Source organism: Bombina bombina, chromosome 6, assembly GCF_027579735.1.
Source record: "Bombina bombina isolate aBomBom1 chromosome 6, aBomBom1.pri, whole genome shotgun sequence".
Lineage (NCBI taxonomy): Eukaryota > Metazoa > Chordata > Amphibia > Anura > Bombinatoridae > Bombina > Bombina bombina.
The window spans coordinates 322,197,103-322,222,484 of NC_069504.1; positions in this window are offsets into that span (position 1 = coordinate 322,197,103).

Here is a 25,382-nt window from a genome sequence, read left to right on the forward strand (position 1 = left end):
GTAAGCAGCGGCTCATGCCCTTTAGATATTTTTGTAGCCGGATTAATTCTTGTAAAAGATGCCCACTCTAAGATCTGGATTTGCAAAGATTATTGTGTAGGCATCTTTTACAGTAAACATTCTGGCTACGAAAATTTCCGAAGGGCACAAGCCGCTGCTTTCTTCCATATTGAGAGTGAGGTTTGGAAATCACAGTTTGTACAGTGAGAGTAAGGTTTTGAAATTGTGGTCTTTATAGTGAGAGTGAGGTTTAGAAATTGTGGTCTGTACAGTGAGCTTGAGGTTTTGAAATCAGTCTATAGTGAGAGTGAGATTTGAAAAATGGCAGTCTGTACAGGGAGAGTGAGGTTTTAAAATCAGACTATGTACAGTAATAGTGAGGTTTTAAAATCACACTATGTACAGTGAGTGAGGTTTTAAAATCACACTGTGTACAGTGAGAGTGAGGTTTAAAAATCACACTGTGTACAGTGAGAGTGAGGTTTAAAAATCACACTATGTACAGTGAGAGTGAGGTTTTAAAATCACACTGTGTACAGTGAGAGTGAGGTTTAAAAATCACACTATGTACAGTGAGAGTGAGGTTTTAAAATCACACTGTGTACAGTGAGAGTGAGGTTTAAAAATCACACTATGTACAGTGAGAGTGAGGTTTTAAAATCACACTGTGTACAGTGAGAGTGAGGTTTTAAAATCACACTATGTACAGTGAGAGTGAGGTTTAAAAATCACACTATGTACAGTGAGAGTGAGGTTTAAAAATCACACTGTGTACAGTGAGAGTGAGGTTTAAAAATCACACTATGTACAGTGAGAGTGAGGTTTAAAAATCACACTATGTACAGTGAGAGTGAGGTTTAAAAATCACACTATGTACAGCGAGAGTGAGGTTTAAAAATCACACTATGTACAGTGAGAGTGAGGTTTAAAAATCACACTATGTACAGCGAGAGTGAGGTTTAAAAATCACACTATGTACAGCGAGAGTGAGGTTTAAAAATCACACTATGTACAGCGAGAGTGAGGTTTAAAAATCACACTATGTACAGCGAGAGTGAGGTTTGAAAATGACAGTCAAGGCAGTGAGAGTGTATTTTAGAAATCGTGGTCTGTACAGTGAGAGTGAGGTTTACAAATCACACTATGTACAGTGAGAGTGAGGTTTACAAATCACACTATGTACAGTGAGAGTGAGGTTTACAAATCATACTATGTACAGCGAGAGTGGGGTTTAAAAATGACAGTCAAGGCAGTGAGAGTGTATTTTAGAAATCGCGGTCTGTACAGTGAGAGTGAGGTTTACAAATCACACTATGTACAGTGAGAGTGAGGTTTACAAATCACACTATGTACAGTGAGAGTGGGGTTTAAAAATGACAGTCAAGGCAGTGAGAGTGTATTTTAGAAATCGCGGTCTGTACAGTGAGATTGAGGTTTAGCTATTGTGTACTGTACAGTAGGGATGGGCATTTGGATCTTTTGTGTGGTTCCGAATGCCGCCCCCTACTCACCAGAAGCCAATCAACCGCTAGCAGGGGGTGTCAATCATCCCAACTGCTGCTTCTTAACTTCCATTTCAGGCAACCCTGAAACGATGGTGGTAGGAAGCAGCATCCGCTGCTTAATAAATCCACCCCTATCTCTCACGCCAGCTCTAAAATACCTGATCAGTATCACAGGTGAAAAGATTGCACAGCACCAAAGCTTTTAAACCACTCAAAGAGGAAGAGGCTAGGCAGTGGGCACACCCAGAAATTCCTTCCCCTTGTATTGTAGGGAGAAGTATTTTACCACACTCCTTCCGACATATTCCTGCCATTTTCCCCTATGTACATACATTGTATCAATACAGAAATAATTCCTGGCGGTTTAACTCACATATAGAAATCCTTTACTCCTGCCAGCTTAGCGCCCATAAAGAACATTTTGCATGTGCGCTATCCCTACAGGATTTATATTAGGGTGTGTTATGTCCTGATATAAAATATTAATAAATATTAATGATAATTACAAATTATTAATGCTGAGGTTATTATAAATTATAATAAATCATTATAATAAACATTGGCACATTATAATAGATTTATCCATTATTATTAATTATTTAATTTTTTTTAATATTTAATATATAATAAATACTTAAGGCACCTTAATGTAACATGTCGGCTATAGCACACATGAAGAACATAGGTATTTGCATGTGTATTATCACGACAGGAGTTATATTAGGGTGCGTTATGCATTTATTTGATATAAAATATTAATAAATATTACTAATAATTACAAATTATTAATTTTGAGATTCTTAAAATGTATAATAAATCATTAAAATTAACATTCATATATTTGAATAGTTGTATAAATTATAATTTTATTAATATACTCAGTATAGTTTAATATTTTATAGCGCGCATGCAAATTCCTATGTTCTTCATGTGTGCTATAGCTGAAATCAATAACATTAGGGTGCGTTAAAGGGACATGACACCTACACTTTTTCTTTCATGATTTAGAAAGAGAATGCAATTTTAAACATCTTTCTAATGTACTTATATTATCTAATTTGTTTTATTCTCTTGATATTCTTTGCTGAAAAGCATATCTAGATATGCTCAGGAGCTGCTGATTGGTTGTTGCACATAGAAGCCTCGTGTGATTGGCTCACCATGTGCATTGCTTTTTCTTCAACTAAGGATATCTAAAAAAATTAGCAAAAAAAATAATAGAAGTAAATTGTAATGTTGTTTAAATTTCTATTCTCTATCTGAATCATGAAAGAAAGATTTTGGGTTTAGTGGCCCTTTAAAGGGACAGTCAAGTATAAATTAAACTTTCATTATTCAGATAGGACTTTTAATTTTATTTGATTTTCCAATTTACTTTTATCATCAAATTTGCTTTTTTCTCTTGGTATTCTTAGTTTAAACTAAACATAGGTAGGCTCATATGCTAATTTCTAAGCCTTTGAGGGCTGCCTCTTATCACATGCTTTTTAAATCTCTTTTCAACACAAAGAGACAGAAAGTACACGTGGGCTATATAGATAACACTGTGTTCAGGCACAGAAAGTTATTTAAGATCTAGCACAATACAATGCTAAATTTAAGACAATAGATAATAAACAGTCCCAGTCATGTGATCAGGGGGCTGGAAGAAGGTTCCTAGATATAAGGTAATCACAAAGGTAAAAAGTACATTAATATAACTGTGTTGGTTATGCAAAACTGGGGAATGAGTAATAAAGGGATTATCTATCTTTTAAAACAATAACAATTCTATGGTTGACTGTCCCTTTAAGTATTAATTAGATATAAAAGATTATAAAAAATTATTAATTAATAATAATAATTAAAAATGGAAATGTAGAGGAACAAAAGGGAAGATAGCGCTGGTTCTGTAGTAGCAAATCTATATATACAGTGCAAAGAAATAGTAAATATATACTCTTAAAGATAAATGCACCTAATGAAACAGCAGGTATTAACAGCAGTTAAAAGACCCATATAGTGACATATGTGAGCTGGTAACGTATTTAAATTTAATCCTGATAGATGCAGCTGAAATTCAAACTTACAGGATGAGACCTCAATCCTATGAGGTAAGGTATTGGCAATGCAATGGTGTACTCGTATGGAAATCCGCTCCACTCGCGGAATGTGACGAGATATTCGAATCACTGACAAAAATCTGTATTTCTTCTGTCCTTCGGATATAAAATCTTCTTGGAGTATGGTAGGTCTCCCCAGGAGTATATATGAAAAGAAAGAAGCCACAATATAGTGTGATAATGTTTAAAAATATGATACAATTTATTCACATGAAAAACACACACTATTAAAATGCCTGCTTACATTAGTTAACCTCAAAGTGGTATGAGGTATTTTAAAGGCTGTTTCAGAGATTGTACATGCGAGTAATAATCGCACTCTATGTATGCCGGGCTAAAATCCCAAATGTCAGCCTCAAATGTCCACAGCAGCAGGAATAACAAACCGGATCCTCCGGTGTTCAGATATAGTTCATATGTCTAACGCGTTTCAAAGGATTTCTGCAATAGTTCCTTCTTCTTCAGAGACTTCTGATTAAATGAGTGGCTCTCCTCTTTTTAAACCACATATCACGGTCTTTGGGCAGTTTGGTAGCTGTGCTTTTATTGGCTGCAGCACAAACACCTCTCTCTTACATCAATTTAGTAGCTGCGCTTCCATTTGCTACAGCACACACACCTCTTTTCTCTATCAGGGCGTCGTCGTAATTAGCTAATTCTCAGAGTGTGTGATATTCTAGTGCAGTTTTGCAGCTACATTCGCCTTTTGACTAATACTGGGGGACCTCAAACATTTTTACATGTTTTTGAGAATACATGAATAGTCTTAACTTACAAAAAGATTAATTAAATACTGTTTATGTCTGAGTTTAAATATAAATTTGAATAAAAATAACAATAACTGTGTATTGTAAAAAATGGATGTTTACAAATCCAATTTATTCCTACTGGATTATAAATAGTCCTATACCTAAAAATAATGGGCTAATCTACTATGCAATAAACCTTAGGTACAAGCAATAAAAAAAGGGAATAAAAAAGGGAAAAAAAAGAAATAAAAAACAGAAAAACATTATCTTAAATGCTATTTCAATCTGTTTAAAAATCCATAAAATATTTTAAAATATGCTAAAAACATTTTATATATATATATGTATAAATCAAATTATATCTACAGATTAATATTGCACCCAATGAGAAAATGTAAAATTTAATATAACAATATTAAATCTAAATGGCTATCCTATATCATTCATTAATTTTCCAAAAATGCTGCTAGGTCAATGTCTTTATTAAGACCATGGGGTGTTAGGGTATTCATAGTGTGTATCCAAAATGTTTCTTTTTTTCTTAATGCAATTGTTCTATTTCCCCCACGTTTATGAGCTTTAACATGTTCAATTATAGTTCCCTTCAGACATTTTGGATCTTTGTTGTGAAAATTCTTAAAGTGCAGGGATAGGTTATGTGATTTTTCACCTGCAGTAATATTGGTTAGATGTTCTAATAATTCTTTCTTGTAGGGTCTAATAGTCCTTCCAATATACTGCAAATTGCAACTACACTGTAACATATATACTATGTATTCAGTTTTACAGTTACATAGTGTCTTTATTTCAAACTCCTTCCCTGTACTGCAAGACTTGAATTTTTTGTTGGCTTACTTCCACTGAAGTGATGAATGCATGCTTCACAGTTTTTTCTATTACATTTATAAAATCCTTCTGAATGTTTCCCTAGCCAGTTTGAATTATTTGGAGTATTATTATGGTTATGCTGTCTGATTATTTTGCTGTTTCTCTTAGTTTGTGTGGGGGTATAGTGAGATTTTCTATTTGAAGAATCCTCCTTAAGTGATTCAATCCTATTTCTAGTTTTCTGTTGGAAATTTCTGAAGGTATGGCTCACGGAGAAGTCAGGAGAATGGAAATTGGACCAATTTGTACCTTACTCCACTTGGTTTGGATCCTCTCCCAGATCTTTCCATATCTCCTCATCCTCCGTTCCCATATCTGTTTTGATTACTCTCTTCTTTTCTTTTTTAATGTTTAAATCCCTTAGAATTTTTTTTCTTTTCTTATTTTCTACTTCATGTTCAAACCTCTCTATCTTTTTTTTTTTGTTTTCCTTCTCTAATTCTATATAATAAACATCCCCTTTGAACATATTTAACTTAGTTCTGATATTTTTTATTTGTTCTGTGCACTTTTCTATCTTTTTAGTTCTATACTTAATTAAAATATTCATCAACTAGATTTATTGAGGACATCATTTTAATTTGGTCAGGCACAAATGAAATTTTAGAGGATTTTATCACTTTTATTAGTAAAAATGATTTTAATCTCTCTTTTACGAAAAAAAACAGACCAAAGGGAAATAGAATTTTTAGACTTAGTGTTCTTTCAGGAAGGTAATAACATCTTAATTAAAGTATACAAAAAAGAAACTGACAGTAATGGTTACTTAAATGCTAATAGTGGCTATAATCCAAAGTGGATAAAAAATACCCCTTTTGGACAATTTCAACGAATCCGTCGTAACTGTTCAAAAATGAAGGATTACAAACGAGAATCTATAGAATTGAAGAGGAAATTTGAGAAAAAGGGTTACAAACATAAAATCCTAGAACAGGCAGCCAAAAAAACAAGAATAATCCCAAGAGACACACTTTTAAAAGAAAAAATTAGGGATAATCTACAAAATTATACATCTTGTAGTTTAGTAACTACATATAATGAAGGTGCCCAAGAAATTAATAGTATCCTAAGAAAACATTGGCACATTTTAAAAAAAGATGAGTTTCTAAAAGAAATAACAAGGGAGAATCTGAAGGTAATATATAAGAAAAATAAAAATCTAAAATCCATTCTGGCACCTAGCCAATTAAGAACTAATGTAACAAATAATTCAAACTGGCTAGGGAAACATTCCAAAGGTTTTTATAAATGTAATAGAAAAAACTGTGAAGCATATATTCATCACTTCAGAGGAAGTAAGCCAACAAAAAAATTCAAGTCTTGCAGTACAGGAAAGGAGTTTGAAATAAAGACACTATGTAACTGTAAAACTGAATACGGAGTATATATGTTACAGTGTATTTGCAATTTGCAGTATATTGGAAGGACTATTAGACCCTACAAGAAGAGGTTATTAGAACTTCTAACCAATATTACTGCAGGTGAAAAATCACATAACCTATCCCTGCACTTTAAGAATTTTCACAACAAAGATTCAAAATGTCTGAAGGGAACTATAATTGAACATGTTAAAGCTCACAAACGTGGGGGAAATAGAACAATTGCATTAAGAAAAAAAGAAACAGATTGAAATAGCATTTAAGATAATGTTTTCCTGTTTTTTATTTCTTTTTTTCACTTTTTTATTCCCTTTTTTTATTGCTTGTACCTAAGGTTTATTGCATAGTAGATTAGCCCATTCTTTTTAGGTATAGGACTATTTATAATCCAGTAGGAATAAATTGGATTTGTAAACATCCATTTTTTACAATACACAGACAACTTAAGTTATTGTTATTTTTATTCGAATATATATTCAAACTCAGACATAAATAGTATTTAATTAATCTTTTTGTAAATTAAGAATATTCATGTATTCTCAAAAACATGTAAAAAAGTTTGAGGTCCCCCAGTATTAGTCAATAGACGAATGTAGCTGCAAAACTGCACTAGAATATCACACACTCTGAGAATTAGCTAATTACGACGACGCCCTGATAGAGAAAAGAGGTGTGTGTGCTGTAGCAAATGGAAGCGCAGCTACCAAATTGATGTAAGAGAGAGGTGTTTGTGCTGCAGCCAATAAAAGCACAGCTACCAAACTGCCCAAAGATCACGATATGTGGTTTAAAAAGAGGAGAGCCGCTCATTTAATCAGAAGTCTCTGAAGAAGAAGGAACTATTGCAGAAATCCTTTGAAACGCGTTAGACATATGAACTATATCTGAACACCGGAGGATCCGGTTTGTTATTCCTGCTGCTGTGGACATTTGAGGCTGACGTTTGGGATTTTAGCTCGGCATACATAGAGTGCAATTATTACTCGCATGTACAATCTCTGAAACAGCCTTTAAAATACCTCATACCACTTTGAGGTTAACTAATGTAAGCAGGGATTTTAATAGTGTGTGTTTTTCATGTGAATAAATTGTATCATATTTTTAAACATTATCACACTATATTGTGGCTTCTTTCTTTTCATATATACTCCTGGGGAGACCTACCATACTCCAAGAAGATTTTATATCCGAAGGACAGAAGAAATAATGATTTCTGTCAGTGATTTGAATATCTTGTCAAATTCTGCGAGGGGAGTGGATTTCCATACGAGTACACCATTGCATTGCCAATACCTTACCTCATAGGATTGAGGTCTCATCCTGTAAGTTTGAATTTCAGCTGCATCTATCAGGATTGAATTTAAATACGTTACCAGCTCACATATGTCACTATATGGGTCTTTTAACTGCTGTTAATACCTGCTGTTTCATTAGGTGCATTTATCTTTAAAAGTATATATTTACTATTTCTTTGCACTGTATACAGGGAGTGCAGAATTATTAGGCAAGTTGTATTTTTGAGGATTAATTTTATTATTGAACAACAACCATGTTCTCAATGAACCCAAAAAAACTCATTAATATCAAAGCTGAATAGTTTTGGAAGTAGTTTTTAGTTTGTTTTTAGTTATAGCTATTTTAGGGGGATATCTGTGTGTGCAGGTGACTATTACTGTGCATAATTATTAGGCAACTTAACAAAAAACAAATATATACCCATTTGAATTATTTATTTTTACCAGTGAAACCAATATAACATCTCAACATTCACAAATATACATTTCTGACATTCAAAAACAAAACAAAAACAAATCAGTGACCAATATAGCCAGCTTTCTTTGCAAGGACACTCAAAAGCCTGCCATCCATGGATTCTGTCAGTGTTTTGATCTGTTCACCATCAACATTGCGTGCAGCAGCAACCACAGCCTCCCAGACACTGTTCAGAGAGGTGTACTGTTTTCCCTCCTTGTAAATCTCACATTTGATGATGGACCACAGGTTCTCAATGGGGTTCAGATCAGGTGAACAAGGAGGCCATGTCATTAGATTTTCTTCTTTTATACCCTTTCTTGCCAGCCACGCTGTGGAGTACTTGGACGCGTGTGATGGAGCATTGTCCTGCATGAAAATCATGTTTTTCTTGAAGGATACAGACTTCTTCCTGTACCACTGCTTGAAGAAGGTGTCTTCCAGAAACTGGCAGTAGGACTGGGAGTTGAGCTTGACTCCATCCTCAACCTGAAAAGGCCCCACAAGCTCATCTTTGATGATACCAGCCCAAACCAGTACTCCACCTCCACCTTGCTAGCGTCTGAGTCGGACTGGAGCTCTCTGCCCTTTACCAATCCAGCGACGGGCCCATCCATCTGGCCCATCAAGACTCACTCTCATTTCATCAGTCCATAAAACCTTAGAAAAATCAGTCTTGAGATATTTCTTGGCCCAGTCTTGACGTTTCAGCTTGTGTGTCTTGTTCAGTGGTGGTCGTCTTTCAGCCTTTCTTACCTTGGCCATGTCTCTGAGTATTGCATACCTTGTGCTTTTGGGCACTCCAGTGATGTTGCAGCTCTGAAATATGGCCAAACTGGTGGCAAGTGGCATCTTGGCAGCTGCACGCTTGACTTTTCTCAGTTCATGGGCAGTTATTTTGCGCCTTGGTTTTTCCACACGCTTCTTGCGACCCTGTTGACTATTTTGAGTGAAACGCTTGATTGTTTGATGATCACGCTTCAGAAGCTTTGCAATTTTAAGAGTGCTGCATCCCTCTGCAAGATATCTCACTATTTTTGACTTTTCTGAGCCTGTCAAGTCCTTCTTTTGACCCATTTTGCCAAAGGAAAGGAAGTTGCCTAATAATTATGCACACCTGATATAGGGTGTTGATGTCATTAGACCACACCCCTTCTCATTACAGAGATACACATCACCTAATATGCTTAATTGGTAGCAGGCTTTCGAGCCTATACAGCTTGGAGTAAGACAACATGCATAAAGAGGATGATGTGGTAAAAATACTCATTTGCCTAATAATTCTGCACTCCCTGTATATAGATTTGATACTACAGAACCAGCGCTATCTTCCCTTTTGTTCCTCTACATTTCCATTTTTTCTATTGGGAAAGTGTTTACTGGAGTTTTGCTCCAGTTCTCTTTTCCCTTAAAGGTATAGCAGCTTAGGGTTCTGGTTACTGTTCTGGGGAAAGTTTTTGTGACCTAGTCCATATTTGTCTCTAGTCTCATAGTTTGTAGCGCCTGGTTTTTCCGCTTTTTGTCCCAATAATAATTAAAACTATTAAAATATATCAATGCTTATTTTATTAATTTATTATAATTTATAAGTACCTCAACAATATTAATTTGTAATTAATATTAATATTTGATGTCAAATTAATACATATAGCACCCTAATATAAATCCTGTCGGGACAGGGCACATGCAAATTTTTACATTCTTCATGTATGTTATTGCCGACATGAGTTATATTAAGGTGCATTATTTGTTTTAGTAAGATTGTAATATGTATAAGAATGTTAAAAATGTATTAAGAGGATCATTATATATATATATATATATATATATATATATATATATATATTGATAGATAGATAGATAGATAGATAGATAGATAGATAGATAGATAGATAGATAGAGAAAGATATTTGCGTGTGTGTATATATATATATATATATGTACATACATATATGTGTATGTATGTGGGCTTGTATATGTATCTATGTATGTATATATACACACACACACACACATATATATATATATATATATATATATATATATATATATATATATATATATATATATATATAATTGTATGCAAAAGTATAGGCACCCCTGACAATTTCCATGATTTTCATTTATAAATAATTGGGTGTTTGGATCAGCAATTTTATTTTGATCTATCAAATAACTGAAGGACACAGTAATATTTCAGTAGTGAAATGAGGTTTATTGGATTAACAAAAAAATGTGCAATATGCATCAAAACAAAATTAGACAGGTGCATACATTTGTGCAACCTTGTCATTTTGTTGATTTGAATACCTGTAACTACCTAGCACTGATTAATTGGAACACACAATTGGTTTGGTAAGCCCATTAAGCCTTGAACTTCATAGACAGGTGCATCCAATCATGAGAAAAGGTATTTAAGGTGGCCAATTGCAAGTTGTTGTTCTCTTTGACTCTCCTCTGAAGAGTGGCTACATGGGGGCCTCAAAGCAACTCTCAAATGACCTGAAAACAAAGATTATTTAACATTATGGTTTAGGGAAAGGCTACAAAAAGCTATCGCAGAGATTTAAGCTGTCCATGTCCACTGTGAGGAACATAGTGAGGAAATGGAAGACCACAGGCACAGTTCTTGTTAAGGCCAGAAGTGGCAGGACAAGTAAAATATCAGAGAGGCAAAGGCAAAGAATGGTGAGAACAGTCAAAAACAGTCCACAGACCACCTCCAAAGACCTACAACATCATCTTTCTGCAGATGGTGTCACAGTGCATCGGTTAACAATTCAGCGCACTTTGCACAAGGAGAAGCTGTATGGGAGAGTGATGCGGAAGAAGCCTTTTCTGCACACACAACACAAACAGAGTCGCTTGAGGTATGCAAACACACATTTGGACAAGCCAGCTTCATTTTGGAAGAAGGTGCTGTGGACTGATAAAACAAAGATTGAGTTATTTGGTCATAACAAGGGGCGTTATGCATGGCGGCAAAAGAACACAACATTTCAAGACAAACACTTGCTACCCACAGTAAATCTGTGGGGTGATTTGAAGCGGGCTGTCCATGCTCGGCAACCATCAAACTTAACTGAATTGGAGATGTTTTGCAAGGAGGAATGATCTAAAATACCTTCCTCCAGAATCCAGACACTCATTACAGGCTATAGGAAGCGTCTAGAGGCTGTTAATTCTGCTAAAGGAGGCTCTACTAAATATTGATGCAATATTTCTGTTCGGGTGCCCAAATTTATGCACCTGTCTAATTTTGTTTTGATGCATATTGTACATTTTCTGTTAATCCAATAAACCTCATTTCACTACTGAAATATTACTGTGTCCTTCAGTTATTTGATTGATCAAAATGAAATTGCTGATCCAAACACCCAATTATTTATAAATGAAAATCATGAAAATTGTCAGGGGCGCCAAAACTTTTGCATACGACTATATATATATATATATATATATATATATATATATATATATATATATATATATAAAACATGGAAGGGAACTGCACTCCAAGACCGGATCAGGTACACATCCTGTGACTCAGTAACATCCAGCCCTGGGTGCTAAATAGCACTCCAAAAAAGCTGTGATGTCACCAGAGCCACAGACAGTTAACCCCAGTCCGGAATGGGTGCAAGAACCAAGGGAGATTACAAATAAAAAGTAATACAACACATAGAAACACCCAACACTCACCAGCTAGCTCACAGCTAAGATAAAATCACAACTGGGAAGGTTAGTCACCGCATCTGGCCAAATGGGAAAGCTCAGGCACCACGTCAAGGTCCTTTCCTTAGCCTGAGTCCCTAACACAGGCACACCATCATGCAAGCTCACAAAGCTAAACAAACTGAGAACAAAGAAGGGGTGCACAGGTGGCTGTAATCACCCATAGAAAATACAAAACATGGAAGGGAACTGCACTCCAAGACCGGATCAGGTACACATCGTGTGACTCAGTAACATCCAGCCCTGGGTGCTAAATAGCACTCCAAAAAAGCTGTGATGTCACCAGAGCCACAGGCAGTTAACTCTAGTCCGGAATGGGTGCAAGAACCAAGGGAGATTACAAATAAAAAGTAATACAACACATAGAAACACCCAGCACTCACCAGCTAGCTCACAGCTAAGATAAAATCACAACTGGAAAGGTTAGTCACCGCATCTGGCCAAATGGGAAAGCTCAGGCACCACGTCAAGGTCCTTTCCTTAGCCTGAGTCCCTAACACAGGCACACCATCATGCGAGCTCACAAAGCTAAACAAACTGAGAACAAAGAAGGGGTGCACAGGTGGCTGTAATCACCCATAGAAAATACAAAACATGGAAGGGAACTGCACTCCAAGACCGGATCAGGTACACATCCTGTGACTCAGTAACATCCAGCCCTGGGTGCTAAATAGCACTCCAAAAAAGCTGTGATGTCACCAGAGCCACAGACAGTTAACCCCAGTCCGGAATGGGTGCAAGAACCAAGGGAGATTACAAATAAAAAGTAATACAACACATAGAAACACCCAACACTCACCAGCTAGCTCACAGCTAAGATAAAATCACAACTGGAAAGGTTAGTCACCGCATCTGGCCAAATGGGAAAGCTCAGGCACCACGTCAAGGTCCTTTCCTTAGCCTGAGTCCCTAACACAGGCACACCATCATGCGAGCTCATAAAACTAAACAAACTGAGAACAAAGAAGGGGTGCACAGGTGGCTGTAATCACCCATAGAAAATACAAAACATGGAAGGGAACTGCACTCCATGACCGGATCAGGTACACATCCTGTGACTCAGTAACATCCAGCCCTGGGTGCTAAATAGCACTCTAAAAAAGCTGTGATGTCACCAGAGCCACAGGCAGTTAACCCCAGTCCGGAATGGGTGCAAGAACCAAGGGAGATTACAAATAAAAAGTAATACAACACATAGAAACACCCAGCACTCACCAGCTAGCTCACAGCTAAGATAAAATCACAACTGGAAAGGTTAGTCACCGCATCTGGCCAAATGGGAAAGCTCAGGCACCACGTCAAGGTCCTTTCCTTAGCCTGAGTCCCTAACACAGGCACACCATCATGCGAGCTCACAAAGCTAAACAAACTGAGAACAAAGAAGGGGTGCACAGGTGGCTGTAATCACCCATAGAAAATACAAAACATGGAAGGGAACTGCACTCCAAGACCGGATCAGGTACACATCCTGTGACTCAGTAACATCCAGCCCTGGGTGCTAAATAGCACTCCAAAAAAGCTGTGATGTCACCAGAGCCACAGACAGTTAACCCCAGTCTGGAATGGGTGCAAGAACCAAGGGAGATTACAAATAAAAAGTAATACAACACATAGAAACACCCAGCACTCACCAGCTAGCTCACAGCTAAGATAAAATCACAACTGGAAAGGTTAGTCACCGCATCTAGCCAAATGGGAAAGCTCAGGCACCACGTCAAGGTCCTTTCCTTAGCCTGAGTCCCTAACACAGGCACACCATCATGCGAGCTCACACACACATACATATATGCATGCATACACATATGTATAAAGTTTTGAGGCCTTCCCAGTCCATCACCTTGTTTTATACCATATACTTTTGAACCCTTCTAACTTTTTAATTTTAATATTTATATGATTTCATTCTATTGGATGGTGTATATATGAGTGTAATACTTTGAGAGCACTAACCCGTCAAGTGTAAAGGCCATGAAATCATCAACTTGTAATACTAAATTGTACTCTAATAATCGTACAGTCAAGTGACACTGCTTACACCTTTTAGGAACTTTAGTATTACCTTGTGCCAACTTGATTGTATCTCGCTTAGGGTTCTAACCCTTTCTTTGCCTCTTATACTGGATTTATGTGCTGTTATCTAATATTAGATACTTGCATATCCTTAGTATTCTGAATAACTGTGGAGCAAACTGGTGTATCTAAGGTTTTAGGACATAACGCTGAAGGGAGATCTACTGACAATTTAACTCCTTCTGACAAGTGCTTGTTATGCAAGGGTGTGTTGGTATTTCCCCCACTTCAGCTATGTCACTTAAGCGCTGAGTCTATGGCCTCTAGTTATCAAGCCGTCAACCGCGAATACGCTGGAATTCCACAGCGTATTTGTGGCGAGGCTGATTCACCATAGTTATCAAGCCCTACAGACCGGCAAAATTAGAATCTAGTGACGTAACATATGATCCGGCTGACTCAGTCCGACACAGATCGATGGTTATGTCACTACAGATGTTCCGAACGCAAGTTCGGCACTATCTGACTACTTTTGGAAGTTATCAAACTACAACCAGGTACGCTCGCCACTATTCCGGCCCAGCGTACCTGGTTTTCAATCCGCCGCCCTGGAGGTTCGCTGCTGCCCGATATCCCATTGATTCCTATGGGAAATGTATACACCTAACACCCTAACATGTACCCTGAGTCTAAACACCCCTAATCTGCCCCCCCACACCGTCTCCACCTACTTTATACTTATTAACCCCTAATCCGCCGCTCCCGGACCCCGTCGCAACTTAATAAAATGTTTAACCCCTAAACCACCACTCCCGGAGCCCACCACCACCTACATTACATTTATTAACCCCTAATCTGCCCCCTCCTACACCGCCGCCACCTACATTATATCTTTTAACCCCTAAATCTAAGTCTAACCCTAACCCCCCTAACTTAAATATTATTTAAATTAATCTAAATAAATATTCCTATAATTAAATAAATTATTCCTATTTAAAACTAAATACTTACCTATAAAATAAACCCTAAGATAGCTACAATATAATTAATAATTACATTGTAGCTATCTTAGGGTTTATTTTTATTTCACAGGCAACTTTGTATTTATTTTAACTAGGTACAATAGTTATTAAATAGTTATTAACTATTTAATAGCTACCTAGTTAAAATAAATACAAATATACCTGTAAAATAAATCCTAACCTAAGTTACAATTACACTTAACACTATACTACCATTAAATAAATTAAATTAATTAAATACAATTACCTACAATTAAATAAAAATAACTAAAATTAACTAAAGTACAAAAAACCCCTCTAAATTACAGAAAATAAAAAAAATTACAAGACGTTTAAACTAATTACACCTAATCTAAGCTCCCTAATAAAATAAAAAATCCCCCCAAAATAATAAAATTCCCTACCCTATACTAAATTACAAATAGCCCTTAAAAGGGCTTTTTGCTGAGCATTGCCCCAAAGTAATCACCTCTTTTACCTGTAAAAAAAGAAATACAACCCCCCCAACATTAAAACCCACTACCCACACCCAACCTAATCCTAAAACCCACCCAAACCCCCCTTAAAAAAAAACTAACACTACCCCATTGAAGATCACCCTACACCTTGAGCCATCTTCACCCAGCCGGGCCTAAGTCCTCAATGAATCCGGGCAAAGTAGTCCTCCAGATGGGCAGAAGTCTTCATCCAATCCGGCCAGAAGAGGTCCTCCAGATGAGCAGAAGTCTTCATCCAAGCGGCATCTTCTATCTTCTTCCATCCGGCGAGGAGCGGCACCATCTTGAAGACATCTGACGCGGAGCATCCATCAATCCCGATGACTAAATGAAGAATGACGGTTCCTTTAAATGACTTCATCCAAGATGGCGTCCCTTGAATTCCGATTGGCTGATAGGATTCTATCAGCCAATCGGAATTAAGGTAGTAAAAAACCGATTGGCTGATGAAATCAGCCAATCGGATTGAAGTTCAATCCGACTGGCTGATCCAATCAGCCAATTGGATTGACCTCATATTCTATTGGCTGATTGGAACAGCCAATATAATGCAAGGTCAATCCGATTGGCTGATTTCATCAGCCAATCAGATTTTTCCTACCTTAATTCCGATTGGCTGATAGAATCCTATCAGCCAATTGGAATTCAAGGGACGCCATCTTGGATGACGTCATTTAAAGGAACCGTCATTCTTCGTTTAGACGTCGGGATTGATGGATGCTCCGCGTTGGATGCCTTCAAGATGGTGCCGCTCCTCGCCGGATGGAAGAAGATAGAAGATGCCGCTTGGATGAAGACTTCTGCCCATCTGGAGGACCTCTTCTGGCCGGATTGGATGAAGACTTCTGCCCATCTGGAGGACCACTTTGCCCGGATTCGTTGAGGACTTAGGCCCGGCTGGGTGAAGACGGCTCAAGGTAGGGTGTTCTTCAATGTGGTAGTGTTAGTTTTTTTTAAGGGGGGTTTGGGTGGGTTTTAGGATTAGGTTGGGTGTGGGTAGTGGGTTTTAATGTTGGGGGGGTTGTATTTCTTTTTTTACAGGTAAAAGAGCTGATTACTTTGGGGCAATGCTCCGCAAAAAGCCCTTTTAAGGGCTATTTGTAATTTAGTATAGGGTATGGAATTTTATTATTTTGGTGGGATTTTTTTATTTTATTAGGGGGCTTAGATTAGGTGTAATTAGTTTATTTTCTGTAATTTATTTTATTTTCTGTAATTTAGAGTTTTGTTTTTTTTGTACTTTAGTTAATTTTAGTTATTTTTATTTAATTGTAGGTAATTGTATTTAATTAATTTAATTTATTTAATGGTAGTATAGTGTTAGGTGTAATTGTAACTTAGGTTAGGTTTTATTTTACAGGTATATTTGTATTTATTTTAACTAGGTAGCTATTAAATAGTTAATAACTATTTAATAACTATTGTACCTAGTTAAAATAAATACAAAGTTGCCTGTAAAATAAAAATAAACCCTAAGATAGCTACAATGTAATTATTTATTATATTGTAGCTATCTTAGGGTTTATTTTATAGGTAAGTATTTAGTTTTAAATAGGAATAATTTATTTAATTATAGGAATATTTATTTAGATTAATTTAAATAATATTTAAGTTAGGGGGGTGTTAGGGTTAGACTTAGGTTTAGGGGTTAATAGATATAATTTAGGTGGCGGCGGTGTAGGGGGGGCAGATTAGGGGTTAATAAGTATAATGTAGGTGGCGGTGGGCTCCGGGAGCAACGGTTTAGGGGTTAAACATTTTATTTTGTTGCGACCGGGTCCGGGATCGGCAGGATAGGGGTTAATACCTTTATGTAGGTGGCGGTGGTATAGGGGGCGGAAGATTAGGGGTTAATAGGTATAATGTAGGTGGTGGCGGGGTCCGGGAGCGGCGGTATAGGGGTTCATATATTTATTATAGTTGCATCAAGGTCTGGGAGCGGCGGTTCAGGGGTTAATATATTTATTATAGTTGCGGCGGGGTCCGGGAGTGGCGGTTTAAGGGTTAATAACTTTATTTAGTTGCGGAGGGCTCTGGGAGAGGCGGTATAGGGGGTAAAACTGTATAGTATAGTGTGGGTGCTTAGTGACAGGCTAGCAAGAAAGCTGTAAAAAAGCCGATGAGCAGTGAGATCGATGACTGTCAGTTTTGACAGCTTTCTTGATAAGTTTGGCGAACTTATTCAGGTCTGCGGCGGCGATGTTAGGCAAGCTTAGGTGACCATATTGGGACCGGCGAATTCTAGAAAGTAGACGGCTTGATAACTAGAGGCCTATACCTAATTCTAAACAGGTTCACGCAGCGAAGGGCTCAGGGATTTACTACCCACAGGACCGTTCTATGGACCTGACTCCTACTCCTACTGCAATTTCACAAATGATGGCTTATATGCCTCCTTCAGTTTTGTTTAAATGCATACAAATGGAAGAAGAGAATCCTTAGCAGGCCTTGTGCTCATCTGGGACATCTTTAAGGAGCATTCCATCTAGGTACCATTTTCAAAGAGAATCCTCCTCCTCTGCTGAGGACAATTATTCAGAAACCCAGGACCCCCACTGATGAAGTAGCTGGAGAATATATATATATATATATATATATATATACACTGTATATATATATATATATATATATATATATACAGTATATATATTTACTGGTGTGTATATATATATATATATATATATATATAGGCAAAATGAGTCAGTTGCACTCTCACAAACAGTTTCCCAAGGGCCAGGGTGCTAGAATAGGTGAAATGTAGTCAGGTAGAAAACAGCACTCTCTGGACTTAAGTTTTAAACAAATAGTTTAATTAAACTATTTGTTTAAAACTTAAGTCCAGAGAGTGCTGTTTTCTACCTGACTATATATATATATATATATATATATATATATATATATATATATATATATATATGCGTGTGTGTGTGTGTGTACATAAAATCATATATAATCCAACATGTTATTGACAAAGTAATTAAATAAAAAACAGAATATAAATATGACAAATATACAGTACATTTCATTGTAAATTGAATACCTGCTTCATTAACTAGGATAATCCTCACTGATGTCATTTTTAAGACTGTGTCAAACTAAGGTTACACAGTTTTGAAAATGTGATTTTGTTTTTTTAGTGAAATAACATTGATAATGCAGCTGCAATTAGAACAATATCTCAAAAAATAGCTATATTATTACACAACTATGCCAATTATTGTGCCATGACTAATTTTGCTACTAACATGTTTTGCACTAAAACATGGAGAAAACAGTTTGAATCTCTAAGTAGACTGTTAGACAAGTTATACATATTGTAAGTTGATAGCAGTACCATTGATTGATGGTTAGGAAGCATAAAGGTTATTTTGTGGACAGGATGACAGTGGGAAATTTAAAATTTTATATTTCAATAGTCTGGAGGTAAAGATGTTGTATATTTGCTTTTGATTGAAAGATCTGTAAAAATGCACATTCCAAAGTTTAACAAAAAAGATAATGAATAAGATAACTGGAAAATAGATCACTTTAAAATAATAATAATGACCAGTAAAACTCACAAAACGATCTATTTAAACATAAAACAAATAGAAACGAAAATGGACCTGGCTCATTATTTTAACTGTCTATCAAATGTAGGCTAGTAATATAATATAGAACAGAAGTAAGAAAACACCATCATGCCAGTATAAGGAACTATCAAAAGATGGGTAAACGATATTAACAAGAGTAAATACCCTTCTATAATCTCATGGGTATTTCTAAAGTCCGGAACTGGATCAATATCTGAAAACGTTGGCCCAGATCAAATTAATTACACCTGATATTTTGATGTATCACAACATTTTTATTTCATTGTGTACAATCTTTGAAATATGTTTAACACATTCATTAAAATTGTTATGTACTTTGTAATAGTTTTTACTGCAGAACTGACTAATGGAACAGGAATGTTTATGTGTTGCAATATATTTTCCTGATTTATGATGAACCTGTGTAAATGAATCCCTTGTTTTAAAATGTAAGTATTTTTTTCTATATAAAGATAATAATGAGGTAAACCACAATAAATTAATCACATAATAATTACTTATAAGGTATGTATTGAAACATTTGTTAGTTGGTTTTATGGGGTTTTACATGTATGCCATATGTATACATTCTAACATTCTTCAGTGTCAAATCTGTTCGCCTTTGGGAAATAGGGAAATATTGTAGCATGAAATTTGTTCATTTGTGCCCTGTTTAACAAGTGTATCACACATAAATTGAATACTTAACAGTCATACTTGCCATGGAATCACGTGTCTAATTCTGACAATAAAATATGTTGCTCAAATAAAGCCCGGATCATCCAAATTTTAACAATCCACACAAACCATATTCACAAATTTCAGAAAGCTCAAAGGCAGTAAAACAATGAGATACACACATACCTCAAAATCCATGTGCATGTGTCCATTCTGAGGAAAAGAAAGGTTTTAACAAATGCACATTGCTTAAGTTGCCATACCAAAAAAATTCCCCTTTAACACAAGATTAGAAAGGAGAGAGACAATGAGCAACAGAGTTACCATATAATCCACGTCCAATTGTCCTTTTCTAGTAAAAAAATATTTTGCATATAAAGTCTTTGGATCGTCTTCTTCCAAAATAACCAAATTCACTTTTTCAACAAAGCTAGAAGTGGGGGAAAAGAGCAACATTCCCACCACAAAATCCATGTTATAGTGTCCTTTCTGGACAGAATTTTTTTTGGGCAAAATGCTAAAAATGAAAACCCCTCCACAACAAAAACCAGGTGACCTAAAGCTAACCTTAAACATGAACTCCCTCCATTAAAAGCTCCCTTTTATCTATTGTTGTTAATGTTATTATGTTTATTAATAGTATGCCAACATATTCCACAGGCCTATACTGGACGAACAATAAATAAAGATGACACAGCAAAGAAATATTGGGAAAGAAGTATTTAGGGGTCCTGCTCACTAGTGAACTTAAAATCCAAGGTAGCTGGAGACAGAAGGTGGAGAGTAGCTTGTGGTGAGTACTGATTTTTGGCCATGGTCTGGTTTAAAGTACTGGTTTTCATTGAGTGATAAACATTTGAGTTAAAGTGAGAGGCTTGTCTGAAGTGATACTTCCTGCTGGGAGAGGGCGCGATCCGATATCGATCGCAGTTTGCGGCGCAAGCGAGGGAACCGGCGTCGCCCGCAGTTTCAGCTCGCAACTCGAGCCATCCCATATAGGTCGCCGTCAGATGCTAACGTGCCGTAAGTCTCACAAACCAGCGATGTCCAGAAATCTGCGTAAGTACAAATTTCTGGCGTCGCCAGTGACTTGCGCCACGTTAGAATCTGCCGGCGCCTATAAAACCTGACTAAAGTCTAAAACACCCGCACTGTCTAACACGCCTCCCTAACATAGCCCGCACTGTCTAACACGCCTCCCTAACATAGCCCGCACTGTCTAACACGCCTCCCTAACATAGCCCGCACTGTCTAACACGCCTCCCTAACATAGCCCGCACTGTCTAACACGCCTCCCTAACATAGCCCGCACTGTCTAACACGCCTCCCTAACATAGCCCGCACTGTCTAACCCTCTATCCGCTATCCCCCCTCACTAGCCTAACAATAAAAATGCTATTAACCCCTAAACCGCCGCTCCTTTACCCCGCCGCAACCTAATAAAATTATTAACCCCTAAACCGCCGCTCCCGTACCCCGCCGCCAGCTATATTATATCTATAACCCCCTAAAGTGAGCCCCTAACACCGCCGCCATCTATATTAAAATTATTAACCCCTAATCTAAGCCCCTTACACCGCCGCCATCTCTATTAAAATGATTAACCCCTAATTTAATCTACCTACCCTGCCGCCAGCTATATTATCTATATTAACCCTAAATATATTATAGTTAATATAGTTATTACATTATATATATTAACTATATTAACCCTAATTATATTAGGGTTAATATAGTTAATATAGTTACTATAGTATTTATATTAACTATATTAACTCTATCTAACCCTAACACCCCTAACTATATTTATATTAAATTAATCTAATTAATTTATAAACTAAAATATTCCTATTTAAATCTAAATACTTACCTATAAAATAAACCCTAAGATAGCTACAATATAATTAATAATTACATTGTAGCTATGTTAGGGTTAATGTTTATTTTACAGGTAAATAGTTAATTATTTTAACTAGGTATAATAGATATTAAATAGTTATTAACTATTTAATATCTACCTAGTTAAAATAATTACCCAATTACCTGTAAAATAAATACACCTACACTATCAATAAATGTAATAAACTACAAACATCTATCTAAAAATACAATTAAATTAACTAAACTAAATTACAAAAAAAACCAAACACTAAATTACAAAAAATAAAAAAAAGATTAAAAGATTTTTAAGCTAATTACACCTATTCTAAGCCCCCTAATAAAATAATAAACCCCCAAAATAACAAAAATTCCCTGCCCTATTCTAAATTAAACAAATTTCAAAGCTCTTTACCTTACCAGCCCTTAAAAGGGCCTTTTGTGGGGCATGCCCCAAAGAATTCAGCTCTTTTGCATTCAATAAATACAATCCCCCCCCCCCCCATTACAACCCACCACCCACATACCCCTATTCTAAACCCACCCAAACCCCCCTTATTAAATCCTAACACTACCCCCCTGAAGATCTCCCTACCTTGTCTTCACCACACCGGGCCGAACTCCTGATCCGATCCGGGCGATGTCGTCCTCCAAGCGGCAAAGAAGAAATCTTCCTCCGGCGACGTCTTCCTCCAAGCGGCAGCAAAGTCTTCAGTCTTCCGTCGGCATCTTCAATCTTCTTTCTTCGCTCCGCCGCCGCGGAGCATCCATCCCGGCCGATCGCTAAACTTGGAATGAGGTACCTTTAAATGACGTCATCCAAGATGGCGTCCGCCGAATTCCGATTGGCTGATAGGATTCTATCAGCCAATCGGAATTAAGTTAAAAAAATCTGATTGGCTGATTCAACCAGCCAATCAGATTTAGGTTCAATCCGATTGGCTGATCCAATCAGCCAATCAGATTGAGCTCGCATTCTATTGGCTGATCGGAACAGCCAATAGAATGCGAGCTCAATCTGATTGGCTGATTGGATCAGCCAATCGGATTGAACCTGAATCTGATTGGCTGATTCAATCAGCCAATCAGATTTTTTTAACTTAATTCCGATTGGCTGATAGAATCCTATCAGCCAATCGGAATTCGGCGGACGCCATCTTGGATGACGTCATTTAAAGGTACCTCATTCCAAGTTTAGCGATCGGCCGGGATGGATGCTCCGCGGCGGCGGAGCGAAGAAAGAAGATTGAAGATGCCGCCGGAAGACTGAAGACTTTGCTGCCGCTTGGAGGAAGACGTCGCCGGAGGAAGATTTCTTCTTTGCCGCTTGGAGGACGACATCGCCCGGATCGGATCAGGAGTTCGGCCCGGTGTGGTGAAGACAAGGTAGGGAGATCTTCAGGGGGGTAGTGTTAGGATTTATTAAGGGGGGTTTGGGTGGGTTTAGAATAGGGGTATGTGGGTGGTGGGTTGTAATGGGGGGGGGGGATTGTATTTATTGAATGCAAAAGAGCTGAATTCTTTGGGGCATGCCCCACAAAAGGCCCTTTTAAGGGCTGGTAAGGTAAAGAGCTTTGAAATTTGTTTAATTTAGAATAGGGCAGGGAATTTTTGTTATTTTGGGGGTTTATTATTTTATTAGGGGGCTTAGAATAGGTGTAATTAGCTTAAAAATCTTTTAATCTTTTTTTTATTTTTTGTAATTTAGTGTTTGGTTTTTTTTGTAATTTAGTTTAGTTAATTTAATTGTATTTTTAGATAGATGTTTGTAGTTTATTACATTTATTGATAGTGTAGGTGTATTTATTTTACAGGTAATTGGGTAATTATTTTAACTAGGTAGATATTAAATAGTTAATAACTATTTAATATCTATTATACCTAGTTAAAATAATTAACTATTTACCTGTAAAATAAATATTAACCCTAACATAGCTACAATGTAATTATTAATTATATTGTAGCTATCTTAGGGTTTATTTTATAGGTAAGTATTTAGATTTAAATAGGAATATTTTAGTTTATAAATTAATTAGATTAATTTAATATAAATATAGTTAGGGGTGTTAGGGTTAGATAGAGTTAATATAGTTAATATAAATACTATAGTAACTATATTAACTATATTAACCCTAATATAATTAGGGTTAATATAGTTAATATATATAATGTAATAACTATATTAACTATAATATACTTAGGGTTAATATAGATAACATAGCTGGCGGCGGGGTAGGTAGATTAAATTAGGGGTTAATCATTTTTATATAGGTGGCGGCGGTGTAAGGGGTCAGATTACGGGATAGATAAGGTAGATGGCGGCGGTTTTAGGGGCTCACAGTAGGGGGTTAGTTTATGTAGATGGCGGCGGGGTCGGGGAGCGGCGTTTTAGGGGCTAATAACTTTATTAGGGATTTCGGGGGGGGGGGGATCGCGGTTGACAGGGAGATAGACATTGCGCATGCGTTAGGAGTTACGGGGCTCCAATAGTCAGCGTAAGGCTTCTTACGGCTGCTTTTTGTGGCGAGGTGAAAATGGAGTAAGTTTTCTCCATTTTCGCCACGTAAGTCCTTACGCTGCATATTGGATACCAAATTGCGCGGGTTTGGTATACCTGCCTATGGCCCAAAAAACTGCGGGCGACGGCAGAAATATACGGGCGTAACTTCTAGCTTACGCCGTATATAGGATACCAAATCCGCGCAATTATTGGCGTCGCCGGCTTTTGCGGGCGACGCTTTATATCGGATCGACCCCAAAGTGTCTAATATAATGATAAAGAGAAATGCATGAGATAGGTGCAGCCCAAGAGACATCCTAAACATATGTAGAGATGAGATTTCAGATATAATGGGGTGCATTATTGCAAAAAGTCATTGTAGGTTATTGTTAGAATTTTGAATTTGATAGTGGAACTTAGTGTTGGAATCCCTGCCATTAAATGTATCTCGCCATTTATCCGGCTTCCATCTGTCATTCCCACAATATCTAATGCCCTCTCACATTGCAAACATCCCTAAATGTTTATTCTTTACTACACTAACCAATCAGGAATATGATTGAACAGACTCAAAATCAAGACCACTCACTATTATGATTGGTCAATACATTAATATTGCTTTCTGTATTGTTTTTGGGAGGGGGAAGTATGTTTAAAAAAGACCCCCCTTTCCTTAGAAAACCCTCACATGGTACCTAAAGTAATAGAGGTGCATATGAGTCATCACCCAAAAGAAAGCATTTTTCTTTTTTCTTTTCTTTTTGTTTTTATTAGGCAGCTTATACCTCTTTAAGTAAATATAGCTGTAGATAAAGCCTTGTACTTTTGTCCCAAATTATTTCTAAAGTTAGGGAAGATTATCACTGTTCCCCAAATTGATCCCCAGCATCTAAAGGACCTCATACTAAAAAAAAATATTTTAGATGGTCATGAAACCCCTTATTTGAAAAGGTGGATTCACCTTTTTTTCAAATGAGAGTTTTCATTTGGATGTAAGTGGTACAAAGCTCATACACTCACATTCCACATTCATGGGCATTATTATGGAATTGCTTCTCTTTTGCAGGTATAACAGCTGCCACTCTTCTGGGAAGGCTTTCCACATGATTTTGGAG